An 18,447-nucleotide genomic window follows, 5' to 3' on the forward strand; every position below is an offset into this window, starting at 1 on the left:
CGGCCGTGCACTTCCTGCTGCTGCAGCCGCAAGTGCCATCTTTGGAGCGTGCCCGCTGCCGCTCGCTACAAAGCTCCCCTCCCGGCTGAACCAAAGGCCAATTCCTGTCACTACACCAGCCGAGGAATCCACAGCCACCGGGCCCAGGGGGAACTCGGCCGGTGTGTCCAAAGCAGCCAAGCAAAGATATCAGGACGCCAAATCAAGAGTTAAGGGTTTAAACGGAGAGAGGAAAACGAAAAAACAAAGACCAAGGAAGGAACCCCCTCCCCTCCCCTCCCCTCCTCTCTTTTAAAAAAGGCTCACAACAAATCCCAGATACCAAAAGCCAGCAGCAAAGCGAGCAGCTTCCCTTTGGCAGCTTCTAGATGGGGCCACAAGGGGGCACCAACAGGCTGTGCTTGCTTGAGAGTCCCTCGCAGCAGGCAGCAAAAGGAGACTCGCACACCTGTTGGCTCGTGGAGCCCCCCAAGCAGCAGCGTGTATCTGTCTATCTTTGACCAGAGCTAATCAGGGGAAAGCGCGAACGCAGTCCCCCACTACCACAAATTATGCAGTCGAGTTTCCCGCATTTGGGGAAATCGCAGGGGTCAGCACACCCGGAGTGCAATGGATGAGCCTCACCCTGGGAGAACCACCTTAGTGATCATGGTATCTCCCCTGCCAGGTAAGTATGAGTTGGGAGCGCGCCGGCTCGACGGGCGCCCCTCCGGCGCAGGCCCGCTACATCGCGGAGTCTCGGGCGGTGGGGTGAGGCGGGATCCGGGGCCAAAGCCAGGCGTTCCTTCGAGAGGGTGCCACCGAGGCCAGCAGCCTGGGAGCCGGCTACACCCCTTCCATCCCCCCCATGGCAGGCCAAACTCAAGGCGAAGGCCGTCGTCCAAGATGCACAGCAAGCCAGAGCATTTGCATAGCGGGGCGGCGGCTTCGGAGCCCAACGTGCGTTCGACGCCTGTAAACAGGCAGACGGCTGCAGCTCCGGCTGCTCGCTCAGGGCGGCAGGAAGAGGCCCGGCGTGGGAGGCTCAACGTCGGCAGCCCCACCTGGCGGCCGCAAAAAAGGGCCCGGCCGTGCACTTCCTGCTGCTGCAGCCGCAAGTGCCATCTTTGGAGCGTGCCCGCTGCCGCTCGCTACAAAGCTCCCCTCCCGGCTGAACCAAAGGCCAATTCCTGTCACTACACCAGCCGAGGAATCCACAGCCACCGGGCCCAGGGGGAACTCAGCCGGTGTGTCCAAAGCAGCCAAGCAAAGATATCAGGACGCCAAATCAAGAGTTAAGGGTTTAAACGGAGAGAGGAAAACGAAAAAACAAAGACCAAGGAAGGAACCCCCTCCCCTCCCCTCCCCTCCTCTCTTTTAAAAAAGGCTCACAACAAATCCCAGATACCAAAAGCCAGCAGCAAAGCGAGCAGCTTCCCTTTGGCAGCTTCTAGATGGGGCCACAAGGGGGCACCAACAGGCTGTGCTTGCTTGAGAGTCCCTCGCAGCAGGCAGCAAAAGGAGACTCGCACACCTGTTGGCTCGTGGAGCCCCCCAAGCAGCAGCGTGTATCTGTCTATCTTTGACCAGAGCTAATCAGGGGAAAGCGCGAACGCAGTCCCCCACTACCACAAATTATGCAGTCGAGTTTCCCGCATTTGGGGAAATCGCAGGGGTCAGCACACCCGGAGTGCAATGGATGAGCCTCACCCTGGGAGAACCACCTTAGTGATCATGGTATCTCCCCTGCCAGGTAAGTATGAGTTGGGAGCGCGCCGGCTCGACGGGCGCCCCTCCGGCGCAGGCCCGCTACATCGCGGAGTCTCGGGCGGTGGGGTGAGGCGGGATCCGGGGCCAAAGCCAGGCGTTCCTTCGAGAGGGTGCCACCGAGGCCAGCAGCCTGGGAGCCGGCTACACCCCTTCCATCCCCCCCATGGCAGGCCAAACTCAAGGCGAAGGCCGTCGTCCAAGATGCACAGCAAGCCAGAGTCATTTGCATAGCGGGGCGGCGGCTTCGGAGCCCAACGTGCGTTCGACGCCTGTAAACAGGCAGACGGCTGCAGCTCCGGCTGCTCGCTCAGGGCGGCAGGAAGAGGCCCGGCGTGGGAGGCTCAACGTCGGCAGCCCCACCAGGCGGCCGCAAAAAAGGGCCCGGCCGTGCACTTCCTGCTGCTGCAGCCGCAAGTGCCATCTTTGGAGCGTGCCCGCTGCCGCTCGCTACAAAGCTCCCCTCCCGGCTGAACCAAAGGCCAATTCCTGTCACTACACCAGCCGAGGAATCCACAGCCACCGGGCCCAGGGGGAACTCGGCCGGTGTGTCCAAAGCAGCCAAGCAAAGATATCAGGACGCCAAATCAAGAGTTAAGGGTTTAAACGGAGAGAGGAAAACGAAAAAACAAAGACCAAGGAAGGAACCCCCTCCCCTCCCCTCCCCTCCTCTCTTTTAAAAAAGGCTCACAACAAATCCCAGATACCAAAAGCCAGCAGCAAAGCGAGCAGCTTCCCTTTGGCAGCTTCTAGATGGGGCCACAAGGGGGCACCAACAGGCTGTGCTTGCTTGAGAGTCCCTCGCAGCAGGCAGCAAAAGGAGACTCGCACACCTGTTGGCTCGTGGAGCCCCCCAAGCAGCAGCGTGTATCTGTCTATCTTTGACCAGAGCTAATCAGGGGAAAGCGCGAACGCAGTCCCCCACTACCACAAATTATGCAGTCGAGTTTCCCGCATTTGGGGAAATCGCAGGGGTCAGCACACCCGGAGTGCAATGGATGAGCCTCACCCTGGGAGAACCACCTTAGTGATCATGGTATCTCCCCTGCCAGGTAAGTATGAGTTGGGAGCGCGCCGGCTCGACGGGCGCCCCTCCGGCGCAGGCCCGCTACATCGTGGAGTCTCGGGCGGTGGGGTGAGGCGGGATCCGGGGCCAAAGCCAGGCGTTCCTTCGAGAGGGTGCCACCGAGGCCAGCAGCCTGGGAGCCGGCTACACCCCTTCCATCCCCCCCATGGCAGGCCAAACTCAAGGCGAAGGCCGTCGTCCAAGATGCACAGCAAGCCAGAGTCATTTGCATAGCGGGGCGGCGGCTTCGGAGCCCAACGTGCGTTCGACGCCTGTAAACAGGCAGACGGCTGCAGCTCCGGCTGCTCGCTCAGGGCGGCAGGAAGAGGCCCGGCGTGGGAGGCTCAACGTCGGCAGCCCCACCAGGCGGCCGCAAAAAAGGGCCCGGCCGTGCACTTCCTGCTGCTGCAGCCGCAAGTGCCATCTTTGGAGCGTGCCCGCTGCCGCTCGCTACAAAGCTCCCCTCCCGGCTGAACCAAAGGCCAATTCCTGTCACTACACCAGCCGAGGAATCCACAGCCACCGGGCCCAGGGGGAACTCGGCCGGTGTGTCCAAAGCAGCCAAGCAAAGATATCAGGACGCCAAATCAAGAGTTAAGGGTTTAAACGGAGAGAGGAAAATGAAAAAACAAAGACCAAGGAAGGAACCCCCTCCCCTCCCCTCCCCTCCTCTCTTTTAAAAAAGGCTCACAACAAATCCCAGATACCAAAAGCCAGCAGCAAAGCGAGCAGCTTCCCTTTGGCAGCTTCTAGATGGGGCCACAAGGGGGCACCAACAGGCTGTGCTTGCTTGAGAGTCCCTCGCAGCAGGCAGCAAAAGGAGACTCGCACACCTGTTGGCTCATGGAGCCCCCCAAGCAGCAGCGTGTATCTGTCTATCTTTGACCAGAGCTAATCAGGGGAAAGCGCGAACGCAGTCCCCCACTACCACAAATTATGCAGTCGAGTTTCCCGCATTTGGGGAAATCGCAGGGGTCAGCACACCCGGAGTGCAATGGATGAGCCTCACCCTGGGAGAACCACCTTAGTGATCATGGTATCTCCCCTGCCAGGTAAGTATGAGTTGGGAGCGCGCCGGCTCGACGGGCGCCCCTCCGGCGCAGGCCCGCTACATCGCGGAGTCTCGGTCGGTGGGGTGAGGCGGGATCCGGGGCCAAAGCCAGGCGTTCCTTCGAGAGGGTGCCACCGAGGCCAGCAGCCTGGGAGCCGGCTACACCCCTTCCATCCCCCCCATGGCAGGCCAAACTCAAGGCGAAGGCCGTCGTCCAAGATGCACAGCAAGCCAGAGCATTTGCATAGCGGGGCGGCGGCTTCGGAGCCCAACGTGCGTTCGACGCCTGTAAACAGGCAGACGGCTGCAGCTCCGGCTGCTCGCTCAGGGCGGCAGGAAGAGGCCCGGCGTGGGAGGCTCAACGTCGGCAGCCCCACCAGGCGGCCGCAAAAAAGGGCCCGGCCGTGCACTTCCTGCTGCTGCAGCCGCAAGTGCCATCTTTGGAGCGTGCCCGCTGCCGCTCGCTACAAAGCTCCCCTCCCGGCTGAACCAAAGGCCAATTCCTGTCACTACACCAGCCGAGGAATCCACAGCCACCGGGCCCAGGGGGAACTCGGCCGGTGTGTCCAAAGCAGCCAAGCAAAGATATCAGGACGCCAAATCAAGAGTTAAGGGTTTAAACGGAGAGAGGAAAACGAAAAAACAAAGACCAAGGAAGGAACCCCCTCCCCTCCCCTCCCCTCTTTTAAAAAAGGCTCACAACAAATCCCAGATACCAAAAGCCAGCAGCAAAGCGAGCAGCTTCCCTTTGGCAGCTTCTAGATGGGGCCACAAGGGGGCACCAACAGGCTGTGCTTGCTTGAGAGTCCCTCGCAGCAGGCAGCAAAAGGAGACTCGCACACCTGTTGGCTCGTGGAGCCCCCCAAGCAGCAGCGTGTATCTGTCTATCTTTGACCAGAGCTAATCAGGGGAAAGCGCGAACGCAGTCCCCCACTACCACAAATTATGCAGTCGAGTTTCCCGCATTTGGGGAAATCGCAGGGGTCAGCACACCCGGAGTGCAATGGATGAGCCTCACCCTGGGAGAACCACCTTAGTGATCATGGTATCTCCCCTGCCAGGTAAGTATGAGTTGGGAGCGCGCCGGCTCGACGGGCGCCCCTCCGGCGCAGGCCCGCTACATCGCGGAGTCTCGGGCGGTGGGGTGAGGCGGGATCCGGGGCCAAAGCCAGGCGTTCCTTCGAGAGGGTGCCACCGAGGCCAGCAGCCTGGGAGCCGGCTACACCCCTTCCATCCCCCCCATGGCAGGCCAAACTCAAGGCGAAGGCCGTCGTCCAAGATGCACAGCAAGCCAGAGTCATTTGCATAGCGGGGCGGCGGCTTCGGAGCCCAACGTGCGTTCGACGCCTGTAAACAGGCAGACGGCTGCAGCTCCGGCTGCTCGCTCAGGGCGGCAGGAAGAGGCCCGGCGTGGGAGGCTCAACGTCGGCAGCCCCACCAGGCGGCCGCAAAAAAGGGCCCGGCCGTGCACTTCCTGCTGCTGCAGCCGCAAGTGCCATCTTTGGAGCGTGCCCGCTGCCGCTCGCTACAAAGCTCCCCTCCCGGCTGAACCAAAGGCCAATTCCTGTCACTACACCAGCCGAGGAATCCACAGCCACCGGGCCCAGGGGGAACTCGGCCGGTGTGTCCAAAGCAGCCAAGCAAAGATATCAGGACGCCAAATCAAGAGTTAAGGGTTTAAACGGAGAGAGGAAAACGAAAAAACAAAGACCAAGGAAGGAACCCCCTCCCCTCCCCTCCCCTCCTCTCTTTTAAAAAAGGCTCACAACAAATCCCAGATACCAAAAGCCAGCAGCAAAGCGAGCAGCTTCCCTTTGGCAGCTTCTAGATGGGGCCACAAGGGGGCACCAACAGGCTGTGCTTGCTTGAGAGTCCCTCGCAGCAGGCAGCAAAAGGAGACTCGCACACCTGTTGGCTCGTGGAGCCCCCCAAGCAGCAGCGTGTATCTGTCTATCTTTGACCAGAGCTAATCAGGGGAAAGCGCGAACGCAGTCCCCCACTACCACAAATTATGCAGTCGAGTTTCCCGCATTTGGGGAAATCGCAGGGGTCAGCACACCCGGAGTGCAATGGATGAGCCTCACCCTGGGAGAACCACCTTAGTGATCATGGTATCTCCCCTGCCAGGTAAGTATGAGTTGGGAGCGCGCCGGCTCGACGGGCGCCCCTCCGGCGCAGGCCCGCTACATCGTGGAGTCTCGGGCGGTGGGGTGAGGCGGGATCCGGGGCCAAAGCCAGGCGTTCCTTCGAGAGGGTGCCACCGAGGCCAGCAGCCTGGGAGCCGGCTACACCCCTTCCATCCCCCCCATGGCAGGCCAAACTCAAGGCGAAGGCCGTCGTCCAAGATGCACAGCAAGCCAGAGTCATTTGCATAGCGGGGCGGCGGCTTCGGAGCCCAACGTGCGTTCGACGCCTGTAAACAGGCAGACGGCTGCAGCTCCGGCTGCTCGCTCAGGGCGGCAGGAAGAGGCCCGGCGTGGGAGGCTCAACGTCGGCAGCCCCACCAGGCGGCCGCAAAAAAGGGCCCGGCCGTGCACTTCCTGCTGCTGCAGCCGCAAGTGCCATCTTTGGAGCGTGCCCGCTGCCGCTCGCTACAAAGCTCCCCTCCCGGCTGAACCAAAGGCCAATTCCTGTCACTACACCAGCCGAGGAATCCACAGCCACCGGGCCCAGGGGGAACTCGGCCGGTGTGTCCAAAGCAGCCAAGCAAAGATATCAGGACGCCAAATCAAGAGTTAAGGGTTTAAACGGAGAGAGGAAAACGAAAAAACAAAGACCAAGGAAGGAACCCCCTCCCCTCCCCTCCTCTCTTTTAAAAAAGGCTCACAACAAATCCCAGATACCAAAAGCCAGCAGCAAAGCGAGCAGCTTCCCTTTGGCAGCTTCTAGATGGGGCCACAAGGGGGCACCAACAGGCTGTGCTTGCTTGAGAGTCCCTCGCAGCAGGCAGCAAAAGGAGACTCGCACACCTGTTGGCTCGTGGAGCCCCCCAAGCAGCAGCGTGTATCTGTCTATCTTTGACCAGAGCTAATCAGGGGAAAGCGCGAACGCAGTCCCCCACTACCACAAATTATGCAGTCGAGTTTCCCGCATTTGGGGAAATCGCAGGGGTCAGCACACCCGGAGTGCAATGGATGAGCCTCACCCTGGGAGAACGCCTTAGTGATCATGGTATCTCCCCTGCCAGGTAAGTATGAGTTGGGAGCGCGCCGGCTCGACGGGCGCCCCTCCGGCGCAGGCCCGCTACATCGCGGAGTCTCGGGCGGTGGGGTGAGGCGGGATCCGGGGCCAAAGCCAGGCGTTCCTTCGAGAGGGTGCCACCGAGGCCAGCAGCCTGGGAGCCGGCTACACCCCTTCCATCCCCCCCATGGCAGGCCAAACTCAAGGCGAAGGCCGTCGTCCAAGATGCACAGCAAGCCAGAGTCATTTGCATAGCGGGGCGGCGGCTTCGGAGCCCAACGTGCGTTCGACGCCTGTAAACAGGCAGACGGCTGCAGCTCCGGCTGCTCGCTCAGGGCGGCAGGAAGAGGCCCGGCGTGGGAGGCTCAACGTCGGCAGCCCCACCAGGCGGCCGCAAAAAAGGGCCCGGCCGTGCACTTCCTGCTGCTGCAGCCGCAAGTGCCATCTTTGGAGCGTGCCCGCTGCCGCTCGCTACAAAGCTCCCCTCCCGGCTGAACCAAAGGCCAATTCCTGTCACTACACCAGCCGAGGAATCCACAGCCACCGGGCCCAGGGGGAACTCGGCCGGTGTGTCCAAAGCAGCCAAGCAAAGATATCAGGACGCCAAATCAAGAGTTAAGGGTTTAAACGGAGAGAGGAAAACGAAAAAACAAAGACCAAGGAAGGAACCCCCTCCCCTCCCCTCCCCTCCTCTCTTTTAAAAAAGGCTCACAACAAATCCCAGATACCAAAAGCCAGCAGCAAAGCGAGCAGCTTCCCTTTGGCAGCTTCTAGATGGGGCCACAAGGGGGCACCAACAGGCTGTGCTTGCTTGAGAGTCCCTCGCAGCAGGCAGCAAAAGGAGACTCGCACACCTGTTGGCTCGTGGAGCCCCCCAAGCAGCAGCGTGTATCTGTCTATCTTTGACCAGAGCTAATCAGGGGAAAGCGCGAACGCAGTCCCCCACTACCACAAATTATGCAGTCGAGTTTCCCGCATTTGGGGAAATCGCAGGGGTCAGCACACCCGGAGTGCAATGGATGAGCCTCACCCTGGGAGAACCACCTTAGTGATCATGGTATCTCCCCTGCCAGGTAAGTATGAGTTGGGAGCGCGCCGGCTCGACGGGCGCCCCTCCGGCGCAGGCCCGCTACATCGTGGAGTCTCGGGCGGTGGGGTGAGGCGGGATCCGGGGCCAAAGCCAGGCGTTCCTTCGAGAGGGTGCCACCGAGGCCAGCAGCCTGGGAGCCGGCTACACCCCTTCCATCCCCCCCATGGCAGGCCAAACTCAAGGCGAAGGCCGTCGTCCAAGATGCACAGCAAGCCAGAGTCATTTGCATAGCGGGGCGGCGGCTTCGGAGCCCAACGTGCGTTCGACGCCTGTAAACAGGCAGACGGCTGCAGCTCCGGCTGCTCGCTCAGGGCGGCAGGAAGAGGCCCGGCGTGGGAGGCTCAACGTCGGCAGCCCCACCAGGCGGCCGCAAAAAAGGGCCCGGCCGTGCACTTCCTGCTGCTGCAGCCGCAAGTGCCATCTTTGGAGCGTGCCCGCTGCCGCTCGCTACAAAGCTCCCCTCCCGGCTGAACCAAAGGCCAATTCCTGTCACTACACCAGCCGAGGAATCCACAGCCACCAGGCCCAGGGGGAACTCGGCCGGTGTGTCCAAAGCAGCCAAGCAAAGATATCAGGACGCCAAATCAAGAGTTAAGGGTTTAAACGGAGAGAGGAAAACGAAAAAACAAAGACCAAGGAAGGAACCCCCTCCCCTCCCCTCCTCTCTTTTAAAAAAGGCTCACAACAAATCCCAGATACCAAAAGCCAGCAGCAAAGCGAGCAGCTTCCCTTTGGCAGCTTCTAGATGGGGCCACAAGGGGGCACCAACAGGCTGTGCTTGCTTGAGAGTCCCTCGCAGCAGGCAGCAAAAGGAGACTCGCACACCTGTTGGCTCGTGGAGCCCCCCAAGCAGCAGCGTGTATCTGTCTATCTTTGACCAGAGCTAATCAGGGGAAAGCGCGAACGCAGTCCCCCACTACCACAAATTATGCAGTCGAGTTTCCCGCATTTGGGGAAATCGCAGGGGTCAGCACACCCGGAGTGCAATGGATGAGCCTCACCCTGGGAGAACCGCCTTAGTGATCATGGTATCTCCCCTGCCAGGTAAGTATGAGTTGGGAGCGCGCCGGCTCGACGGGCGCCCCTCCGGCGCAGGCCCGCTACATCGCGGAGTCTCGGGCGGTGGGGTGAGGCGGGATCCGGGGCCAAAGCCAGGCGTTCCTTCGAGAGGGTGCCACCGAGGCCAGCAGCCTGGGAGCCGGCTACACCCCTTCCATCCCCCCCATGGCAGGCCAAACTCAAGGCGAAGGCCGTCGTCCAAGATGCACAGCAAGCCAGAGTCATTTGCATAGCGGGGCGGCGGCTTCGGAGCCCAACGTGCGTTCGACGCCTGTAAACAGGCAGACGGCTGCAGCTCCGGCTGCTCGCTCAGGGCGGCAGGAAGAGGCCCGGCGTGGGAGGCTCAACGTCGGCAGCCCCACCAGGCGGCCGCAAAAAAGGGCCCGGCCGTGCACTTCCTGCTGCTGCAGCCGCAAGTGCCATCTTTGGAGCGTGCCCGCTGCCGCTCGCTACAAAGCTCCCCTCCCGGCTGAACCAAAGGCCAATTCCTGTCACTACACCAGCCGAGGAATCCACAGCCACCGGGCCCAGGGGGAACTCGGCCGGTGTGTCCAAAGCAGCCAAGCAAAGATATCAGGACGCCAAATCAAGAGTTAAGGGTTTAAACGGAGAGAGGAAAACGAAAAAACAAAGACAAAGGAAGGAACCCCCTCCCCTCCCCTCCCCTCCTCTCTTTTAAAAAAGGCTCACAACAAATCCCAGATACCAAAAGCCAGCAGCAAAGCGAGCAGCTTCCCTTTGGCAGCTTCTAGATGGGGCCACAAGGGGGCACCAACAGGCTGTGCTTGCTTGAGAGTCCCTCGCAGCAGGCAGCAAAAGGAGACTCGCACACCTGTTGGCTCGTGGAGCCCCCCAAGCAGCAGCGTGTATCTGTCTATCTTTGACCAGAGCTAATCAGGGGAAAGCGCGAACGCAGTCCCCCACTACCACAAATTATGCAGTCGAGTTTCCCGCATTTGGGGAAATCGCAGGGGTCAGCACACCCGGAGTGCAATGGATGAGCCTCACCCTGGGAGAACCACCTTAGTGATCATGGTATCTCCCCTGCCAGGTAAGTATGAGTTGGGAGCGCGCCGGCTCGACGGGCGCCCCTCCGGCGCAGGCCCGCTACATCGCGGAGTCTCGGGCGGTGGGGTGAGGCGGGATCCGGGGCCAAAGCCAGGCGTTCCTTCGAGAGGGTGCCACCGAGGCCAGCAGCCTGGGAGCCGGCTACACCCCTTCCATCCCCCCCATGGCAGGCCAAGCTCAAGGCGAAGGCCGTCGTCCAAGATGCACAGCAAGCCAGAGTCATTTGCATAGCGGGGCGGCGGCTTCGGAGCCCAACGTGCGTTCGACGCCTGTAAACAGGCAGAAGGCTGCAGCTCCGGCTGCTCGCTCAGGGCGGCAGGAAGAGGCCCGGCGTCGGAGGCTCAACGTCGGCAGCCCCACCAGGCGGCCGCAAAAAAGGGCCCGGCCGTGCACTTCCTGCTGCTGCAGCCGCAAGTGCCATCTTTGGAGCGTGCCCGCTGGCGCTCGCTACAAAGCTCCCCTCCCGGCTGAACCAAAGGCCAATTCCTGTCACTACACCAGCGGAGGCATCCACAGCCAGCGGGCCCAGGGGGAACTCGGCCGGTGTGTCCAAAGCAGCCAAGCAAAGATATCAGGACGCCAAATCAAGAGTTAAGGGTTTAAACGGAGAGAGGAAAACGAAAAAACAAAGACCAAGGAAGGAACCCCCCCCTCCCCTCCCCTCCCCTCCCCTCCCCTCCTCTCTTTTAAAAAAGGCTCACAACAAATCCCAGATACCAAAAGCCAGCAGCAAAGCGAGCGGCTTCCCTTTGGCAGCTTCTAGATGGGGCCACAAGGGGGCACCAACAGGCTGTGCTTGCTTGAGAGTCCCTCGCAGCAGGCAGCAAAAGGAGACTCGCACACCTGTTGGCTCGTGGAGCCCCCCAAGCAGCAGCGTGTATCTGTCTATCTTTGACCAGAGCAAATCAGGGGAAAGCGCGAACGCAGTCCCCCACTACCACAAATTATGCAGTCGAGTTTCCCGCATTTGGGGAAATCGCAGGGGTCAGCACACCCGGAGTGCAATGGATGAGCCTCACCCTGGGAGAACCACCTTAGTGATCATGGTATCTCCCCTGCCAGGTAAGTATGAGTTGGGAGCGCGCCGGCTCGACGGGCGCCCCTCCGGCGCAGGCCCGCTACATCGCGGAGTCTCGGGCGGTGGGGTGAGGCGGGATCCGGGGCCAAAGCCAGGCGTTCCTTCGAGAGGGTGCCACCGAGGCCAGCAGCCTGGGAGCCGGCTACACCCCTTCCATCCCCCCCATGGCAGGCCAAGCTCAAGGCGAAGGCCGTCGTCCAAGATGCACAGCAAGCCAGAGTCATTTGCATAGCGGGGCGGCGGCTTCGGAGCCCAACGTGCGTTCGACGCCTGTAAACAGGCAGAAGGCTGCAGCTCCGGCTGCTCGCTCAGGGCGGCAGGAAGAGGCCCGGCGTCGGAGGCTCAACGTCGGCAGCCCCACCAGGCGGCCGCAAAAAAGGGCCCGGCCGTGCACTTCCTGCTGCTGCAGCCGCAAGTGCCATCTTTGGAGCGTGCCCGCTGGCGCTCGCTACAAAGCTCCCCTCCCGGCTGAACCAAAGGCCAATTCCTGTCACTACACCAGCGGAGGCATCCACAGCCAGCGGGCCCAGGGGGAACTCGGCCGGTGTGTCCAAAGCAGCCAAGCAAAGATATCAGGACGCCAAATCAAGAGTTAAGGGTTTAAACGGAGAGAGGAAAACGAAAAAACAAAGACCAAGGAAGGAACCCCCCCCCCCCCTCCCCTCCCCTCCCCTCCCCTCCCCTCCCCTCCTCTCTTTTAAAAAAGGCTCACAACAAATCCCAGATACCAAAAGCCAGCAGCAAAGCGAGCGGCTTCCCTTTGGCAGCTTCTAGATGGGGCCACAAGGGGGCACCAACAGGCTGTGCTTGCTTGAGAGTCCCTCGCAGCAGGCAGCAAAAGGAGACTCGCACACCTGTTGGCTCGTGGAGCCCCCCAAGCAGCAGCGTGTATCTGTCTATCTTTGACCAGAGCAAATCAGGGGAAAGCGCGAACGCAGTCCCCCACTACCACAAATTATGCAGTCGAGTTTCCCGCATTTGGGGAAATCGCAGGGGTCAGCACACCCGGAGTGCAATGGATGAGCCTCACCCTGGGAGAACCACCTTAGTGATCATGGTATCTCCCCTGCCAGGTAAGTATGAGTTGGGAGCGCGCCGGCTCGACGGGCGCCCCTCCGGCGCAGGCCCGCTACATCGCGGAGTCTCGGGCGGTGGGGTGAGGCGGGATCCGGGGCCAAAGCCAGGCGTTCCTTCGAGAGGGTGCCACCGAGGCCAGCAGCCTGGGAGCCGGCTACACCCCTTCCATCCCCCCCATGGCAGGCCAAGCTCAAGGCGAAGGCCGTCGTCCAAGATGCACAGCAAGCCAGAGTCATTTGCATAGCGGGGCGGCGGCTTCGGAGCCCAACGTGCGTTCGACGCCTGTAAACAGGCAGAAGGCTGCAGCTCCGGCTGCTCGCTCAGGGCGGCAGGAAGAGGCCCGGCGTCGGAGGCTCAACGTCGGCAGCCCCACCAGGCGGCCGCAAAAAAGGGCCCGGCCGTGCACTTCCTGCTGCTGCAGCCGCAAGTGCCATCTTTGGAGCGTGCCCGCTGGCGCTCGCTACAAAGCTCCCCTCCCGGCTGAACCAAAGGCCAATTCCTGTCACTACACCAGCGGAGGCATCCACAGCCAGCGGGCCCAGGGGGAACTCGGCCGGTGTGTCCAAAGCAGCCAAGCAAAGATATCAGGACGCCAAATCAAGAGTTAAGGGTTTAAACGGAGAGAGGAAAACGAAAAAACAAAGACCAAGGAAGGAACCCCCCCCTCCCCTCCCCTCCCCTCCTCTCTTTTAAAAAAGGCTCACAACAAATCCCAGATACCAAAAGCCAGCAGCAAAGCGAGCGGCTTCCCTTTGGCAGCTTCTAGATGGGGCCACAAGGGGGCACCAACAGGCTGTGCTTGCTTGAGAGTCCCTCGCAGCAGGCAGCAAAAGGAGACTCGCACACCTGTTAGCTCGTGGAGCCCCCCAAGCAGCAGCGTGTATCTGTCTATCTTTGACCAGAGCAAATCAGGGGAAAGCGCGAACGCAGTCCCCCACTACCACAAATTATGCAGTCGAGTTTCCCGCATTTGGGGAAATCGCAGGGGTCAGCACACCCGGAGTGCAATGGATGAGCCTCACCCTGGGAGAACCACCTTAGTGATCATGGTATCTCCCCTGCCAGGTAAGTATGAGTTGGGAGCGCGCCGGCTCGACGGGCGCCCCTCCGGCGCAGGCCCGCTACATCGCGGAGTCTCGGGCGGTGGGGTGAGGCGGGATCCGGGGCCAAAGCCAGGCGTTCCTTCGAGAGGGTGCCACCGAGGCCAGCAGCCTGGGAGCCGGCTACACCCCTTCCATCCCCCCCATGGCAGGCCAAGCTCAAGGCGAAGGCCGTCGTCCAAGATGCACAGCAAGCCAGAGTCATTTGCATAGCGGGGCGGCGGCTTCGGAGCCCAACGTGCGTTCGACGCCTGTAAACAGGCAGAAGGCTGCAGCTCCGGCTGCTCGCTCAGGGCGGCAGGAAGAGGCCCGGCGTCGGAGGCTCAACGTCGGCAGCCCCACCAGGCGGCCGCAAAAAAGGGCCCGGCCGTGCACTTCCTGCTGCTGCAGCCGCAAGTGCCATCTTTGGAGCGTGCCCGCTGGCGCTCGCTACAAAGCTCCCCTCCCGGCTGAACCAAAGGCCAATTCCTGTCACTACACCAGCGGAGGCATCCACAGCCAGCGGGCCCAGGGGGAACTCGGCCGGTGTGTCCAAAGCAGCCAAGCAAAGATATCAGGACGCCAAATCAAGAGTTAAGGGTTTAAACGGAGAGAGGAAAACGAAAAAACAAAGACCAAGGAAGGAACCCCCCCCTCCCCTCCCCTCCCCTCCTCTCTTTTAAAAAAGGCTCACAACAAATCCCAGATACCAAAAGCCAGCAGCAAAGCGAGCGGCTTCCCTTTGGCAGCTTCTAGATGGGGCCACAAGGGGGCACCAACAGGCTGTGCTTGCTTGAGAGTCCCTCGCAGCAGGCAGCAAAAGGAGACTCGCACACCTGTTGGCTCGTGGAGCCCCCCAAGCAGCAGCGTGTATCTGTCTATCTTTGACCAGAGCAAATCAGGGGAAAGCGCGAACGCAGTCCCCCACTACCACAAATTATGCAGTCGAGTTTCCCGCATTTGGGGAAATCGCAGGGGTCAGCACACCCGGAGTGCAATGGATGAGCCTCACCCTGGGAGAACCACCTTAGTGATCATGGTATCTCCCCTGCCAGGTAAGTATGAGTTGGGAGCGCGCCGGCTCGACGGGCGCCCCTCCGGCGCAGGCCCGCTACATCGCGGAGTCTCCGGCGGTGGGGTGAGGCGGGATCCGGGGCCAAAGCCAGGCGTTCCTTCGAGAGGGTGCCACCGAGGCCAGCAGCCTGGGAGCCGGCTACACCCCTTCCATCCCCCCCATGGCAGGCCAAGCTCAAGGCGAAGGCCGTCGTCCAAGATGCACAGCAAGCCAGAGTCATTTGCATAGCGGGGCGGCGGCTTCGGAGCCCAACGTGCGTTCGACGCCTGTAAACAGGCAGAAGGCTGCAGCTCCGGCTGCTCGCTCAGGGCGGCAGGAAGAGGCCCGGCGTCGGAGGCTCAACGTCGGCAGCCCCACCAGGCGGCCGCAAAAAAGGGCCCGGCCGTGCACTTCCTGCTGCTGCAGCCGCAAGTGCCATCTTTGGAGCGTGCCCGCTGGCGCTCGCTACAAAGCTCCCCTCCCGGCTGAACCAAAGGCCAATTCCTGTCACTACACCAGCGGAGGCATCCACAGCCAGCGGGCCCAGGGGGAACTCGGCCGGTGTGTCCAAAGCAGCCAAGCAAAGATATCAGGACGCCAAATCAAGAGTTAAGGGTTTAAACGGAGAGAGGAAAACGAAAAAACAAAGACCAAGGAAGGAACCCCCCCCTCCCCTCCCCTCCTCTCTTTTAAAAAAGGCTCACAACAAATCCCAGATACCAAAAGCCAGCAGCAAAGCGAGCGGCTTCCCTTTGGCAGCTTCTAGATGGGGCCACAAGGGGGCACCAACAGGCTGTGCTTGCTTGAGAGTCCCTCGCAGCAGGCAGCAAAAGGAGACTCGCACACCTGTTGGCTCGTGGAGCCCCCCAAGCAGCAGCGTGTATCTGTCTATCTTTGACCAGAGCAAATCAGGGGAAAGCGCGAACGCAGTCCCCCACTACCACAAATTATGCAGTCGAGTTTCCCGCATTTGGGGAAATCGCAGGGGTCAGCACACCCGGAGTGCAATGGATGAGCCTCACCCTGGGAGAACCACCTTAGTGATCATGGTATCTCCCCTGCCAGGTAAGTATGAGTTGGGAGCGCGCCGGCTCGACGGGCGCCCCTCCGGCGCAGGCCCGCTACATCGCGGAGTCTCGGGCGGTGGGGTGAGGCGGGATCCGGGGCCAAAGCCAGGCGTTCCTTCGAGAGGGTGCCACCGAGGCCAGCAGCCTGGGAGCCGGCTACACCCCTTCCATCCCCCCCATGGCAGGCCAAGCTCAAGGCGAAGGCCGTCGTCCAAGATGCACAGCAAGCCAGAGTCATTTGCATAGCGGGGCGGCGGCTTCGGAGCCCAACGTGCGTTCGACGCCTGTAAACAGGCAGAAGGCTGCAGCTCCGGCTGCTCGCTCAGGGCGGCAGGAAGAGGCCCGGCGTCGGAGGCTCAACGTCGGCAGCCCCACCAGGCGGCCGCAAAAAAGGGCCCGGCCGTGCACTTCCTGCTGCTGCAGCCGCAAGTGCCATCTTTGGAGCGTGCCCGCTGGCGCTCGCTACAAAGCTCCCCTCCCGGCTGAACCAAAGGCCAATTCCTGTCACTACACCAGCGGAGGCATCCACAGCCAGCGGGCCCAGGGGGAACTCGGCCGGTGTGTCCAAAGCAGCCAAGCAAAGATATCAGGACGCCAAATCAAGAGTTAAGGGTTTAAACGGAGAGAGGAAAACGAAAAAACAAAGACCAAGGAAGGAACCCCCCCCTCCCCTCCCCTCCCCTCCCCTCCTCTCTTTTAAAAAAGGCTCACAACAAATCCCAGATACCAAAAGCCAGCAGCAAAGCGAGCGGCTTCCCTTTGGCAGCTTCTAGATGGGGCCACAAGGGGGCACCAACAGGCTGTGCTTGCTTGAGAGTCCCTCGCAGCAGGCAGCAAAAGGAAACTCGCACACCTGTTGGCTCGTGGAGCCCCCCAAGCAGCAGCGTGTATCTGTCTATCTTTGACCAGAGCAAATCAGGGGAAAGCGCGAACGCAGTCCCCCACTACCACAAATTATGCAGTCGAGTTTCCCGCATTTGGGGAAATCGCAGGGGTCAGCACACCCGGAGTGCAATGGATGAGCCTCACCCTGGGAGAACCACCTTAGTGATCATGGTATCTCCCCTGCCAGGTAAGTATGAGTTGGGAGCGCGCCGGCTCGACGGGCGCCCCTCCGGCGCAGGCCCGCTACATCGCAGAGTCTCGGGCGGTGGGGTGAGGCGGGATCCGGGGCCAAAGCCAGGCGTTCCTTCGAGAGGGTGCCACCGAGGCCAGCAGCCTGGGAGCCGGCTACACCCCTTCCATCCCCCCCATGGCAGGCCAAGCTCAAGGCGAAGGCCGTCGTCCAAGATGCACAGCAAGCCAGAGTCATTTGCATAGCGGGGCGGCGGCTTCGGAGCCCAACGTGCGTTCGACGCCTGTAAACAGGCAGAAGGCTGCAGCTCCGGCTGCTCGCTCAGGGCGGCAGGAAGAGGCCCGGCGTCGGAGGCTCAACGTCGGCAGCCCCACCAGGCGGCCGCAAAAAAGGGCCCGGCCGTGCACTTCCTGCTGCTGCAGCCGCAAGTGCCATCTTTGGAGCGTGCCCGCTGGCGCTCGCTACAAAGCTCCCCTCCCGGCTGAACCAAAGGCCAATTCCTGTCACTACACCAGCGGAGGCATCCACAGCCAGCGGGCCCAGGGGGAACTCGGCCGGTGTGTCCAAAGCAGCCAAGCAAAGATATCAGGACGCCAAATCAAGAGTTAAGGGTTTAAACGGAGAGAGGAAAACGAAAAAACAAAGACCAAGGAAGGAACCCCCCCCCTCCCCTCCCCTCCTCTCTTTTAAAAAAGGCTCACAACAAATCCCAGATACCAAAAGCCAGCAGCAAAGCGAGCGGCTTCCCTTTGGCAGCTTCTAGATGGGGCCACAAGGGGGCACCAACAGGCTGTGCTTGCTTGAGAGTCCCTCGCAGCAGGCAGCAAAAGGAGACTCGCACACCTGTTGGCTCGTGGAGCCCCCCAAGCAGCAGCGTGTATCTGTCTATCTTTGACCAGAGCAAATCAGGGGAAAGCGCGAACGCAGTCCCCCACTACCACAAATTATGCAGTCGAGTTTCCCGCATTTGGGGAAATCGCAGGGGTCAGCACACCCGGAGTGCAATGGATGAGCCTCACCCTGGGAGAACCACCTTAGTGATCATGGTATCTCCCCTGCCAGGTAAGTATGAGTTGGGAGCGCGCCGGCTCGACGGGCGCCCCTCCGGCGCAGGCCCGCTACATCGCGGAGTCTCGGGCGGTGGGGTGAGGCGGGATCCGGGGCCAAAGCCAGGCGTTCCTTCGAGAGGGTGCCACCGAGGCCAGCAGCCTGGGAGCCGGCTACACCCCTTCCATCCCCCCCATGGCAGGCCAAGCTCAAGGCGAAGGCCGTCGTCCAAGATGCACAGCAAGCCAGAGTCATTTGCATAGCGGGGCGGCGGCTTCGGAGCCCAACGTGCGTTCGACGCCTGTAAACAGGCAGAAGGCTGCAGCTCCGGCTGCTCGCTCAGGGCGGCAGGAAGAGGCCCGGCGTCGGAGGCTCAACGTCGGCAGCCCCACCAGGCGGCCGCAAAAAAGGGCCCGGCCGTGCACTTCCTGCTGCTGCAGCCGCAAGTGCCATCTTTGGAGCGTGCCCGCTGGCGCTCGCTACAAAGCTCCCCTCCCGGCTGAACCAAAGGCCAATTCCTGTCACTACACCAGCGGAGGCATCCACAGCCAGCGGGCCCAGGGGGAACTCGGCCGGTGTGTCCAAAGCAGCCAAGCAAAGATATCAGGACGCCAAATCAAGAGTTAAGGGTTTAAACGGAGAGAGGAAAACGAAAAAACAAAGACCAAGGAAGGAACCCCCCCCCTCCCCTCCCCTCCCCTCCCCTCCCC

At 61.3% G+C, this 18,447-nt stretch overlaps 17 non-coding genes across 17 annotated transcripts; all 17 read right to left on the reverse strand.

Moving 5' to 3' along the window:
- Positions 1-511: 511 nt before the first annotated feature.
- Positions 512-675, reverse strand: LOC142277520 (U1 spliceosomal RNA). The gene has a single exon (XR_012740669.1). It is a non-coding gene; the product is annotated as a U1 spliceosomal RNA (small nuclear RNA).
- A 901-nt stretch (positions 676-1,576) lies between these two features.
- LOC142277521 (U1 spliceosomal RNA) lies at positions 1,577-1,740 on the reverse strand. Its single transcript, XR_012740670.1, has one exon. It is a non-coding gene; the product is annotated as a U1 spliceosomal RNA (small nuclear RNA).
- Positions 1,741-2,642: 902 nt separating this feature from the next.
- On the reverse strand, positions 2,643-2,806 carry LOC142277523 (U1 spliceosomal RNA). Its single transcript, XR_012740671.1, has one exon. It is a non-coding gene; the product is annotated as a U1 spliceosomal RNA (small nuclear RNA).
- Positions 2,807-3,708: 902 nt separating this feature from the next.
- Positions 3,709-3,872, reverse strand: LOC142277524 (U1 spliceosomal RNA). The gene has a single exon (XR_012740672.1). It is a non-coding gene; the product is annotated as a U1 spliceosomal RNA (small nuclear RNA).
- Positions 3,873-4,768: 896 nt separating this feature from the next.
- On the reverse strand, positions 4,769-4,932 carry LOC142277525 (U1 spliceosomal RNA). Its single transcript, XR_012740673.1, has one exon. It is a non-coding gene; the product is annotated as a U1 spliceosomal RNA (small nuclear RNA).
- Positions 4,933-5,834: 902 nt separating this feature from the next.
- Positions 5,835-5,998, reverse strand: LOC142277526 (U1 spliceosomal RNA). The gene has a single exon (XR_012740674.1). It is a non-coding gene; the product is annotated as a U1 spliceosomal RNA (small nuclear RNA).
- An 897-nt stretch (positions 5,999-6,895) lies between these two features.
- LOC142277497 (U1 spliceosomal RNA) lies at positions 6,896-7,058 on the reverse strand. The gene has a single exon (XR_012740648.1). It is a non-coding gene; the product is annotated as a U1 spliceosomal RNA (small nuclear RNA).
- Positions 7,059-7,960: 902 nt separating this feature from the next.
- On the reverse strand, positions 7,961-8,124 carry LOC142277527 (U1 spliceosomal RNA). The gene has a single exon (XR_012740675.1). It is a non-coding gene; the product is annotated as a U1 spliceosomal RNA (small nuclear RNA).
- An 897-nt stretch (positions 8,125-9,021) lies between these two features.
- Positions 9,022-9,185, reverse strand: LOC142277485 (U1 spliceosomal RNA). The gene has a single exon (XR_012740637.1). It is a non-coding gene; the product is annotated as a U1 spliceosomal RNA (small nuclear RNA).
- Positions 9,186-10,087: 902 nt separating this feature from the next.
- On the reverse strand, positions 10,088-10,251 carry LOC142277528 (U1 spliceosomal RNA). The gene has a single exon (XR_012740676.1). It is a non-coding gene; the product is annotated as a U1 spliceosomal RNA (small nuclear RNA).
- Positions 10,252-11,166: 915 nt separating this feature from the next.
- On the reverse strand, positions 11,167-11,330 carry LOC142277529 (U1 spliceosomal RNA). The gene has a single exon (XR_012740677.1). It is a non-coding gene; the product is annotated as a U1 spliceosomal RNA (small nuclear RNA).
- A 925-nt stretch (positions 11,331-12,255) lies between these two features.
- LOC142277530 (U1 spliceosomal RNA) lies at positions 12,256-12,419 on the reverse strand. The gene has a single exon (XR_012740678.1). It is a non-coding gene; the product is annotated as a U1 spliceosomal RNA (small nuclear RNA).
- A 905-nt stretch (positions 12,420-13,324) lies between these two features.
- Positions 13,325-13,488, reverse strand: LOC142277532 (U1 spliceosomal RNA). The gene has a single exon (XR_012740680.1). It is a non-coding gene; the product is annotated as a U1 spliceosomal RNA (small nuclear RNA).
- Positions 13,489-14,393: 905 nt separating this feature from the next.
- Positions 14,394-14,557, reverse strand: LOC142277534 (U1 spliceosomal RNA). The gene has a single exon (XR_012740681.1). It is a non-coding gene; the product is annotated as a U1 spliceosomal RNA (small nuclear RNA).
- A 900-nt stretch (positions 14,558-15,457) lies between these two features.
- On the reverse strand, positions 15,458-15,621 carry LOC142277535 (U1 spliceosomal RNA). The gene has a single exon (XR_012740682.1). It is a non-coding gene; the product is annotated as a U1 spliceosomal RNA (small nuclear RNA).
- Positions 15,622-16,531: 910 nt separating this feature from the next.
- LOC142277536 (U1 spliceosomal RNA) lies at positions 16,532-16,695 on the reverse strand. The gene has a single exon (XR_012740683.1). It is a non-coding gene; the product is annotated as a U1 spliceosomal RNA (small nuclear RNA).
- Positions 16,696-17,596: 901 nt separating this feature from the next.
- On the reverse strand, positions 17,597-17,760 carry LOC142277537 (U1 spliceosomal RNA). The gene has a single exon (XR_012740684.1). It is a non-coding gene; the product is annotated as a U1 spliceosomal RNA (small nuclear RNA).
- Between the last annotated feature and the right edge of the window lie 687 nt (positions 17,761-18,447).

The sequence above is a fragment of the Anomaloglossus baeobatrachus genome, unplaced genomic scaffold (assembly GCF_048569485.1).
Source record: "Anomaloglossus baeobatrachus isolate aAnoBae1 unplaced genomic scaffold, aAnoBae1.hap1 Scaffold_410, whole genome shotgun sequence".
Classification (NCBI taxonomy): Eukaryota; Metazoa; Chordata; class Amphibia; order Anura; family Aromobatidae; genus Anomaloglossus; species Anomaloglossus baeobatrachus.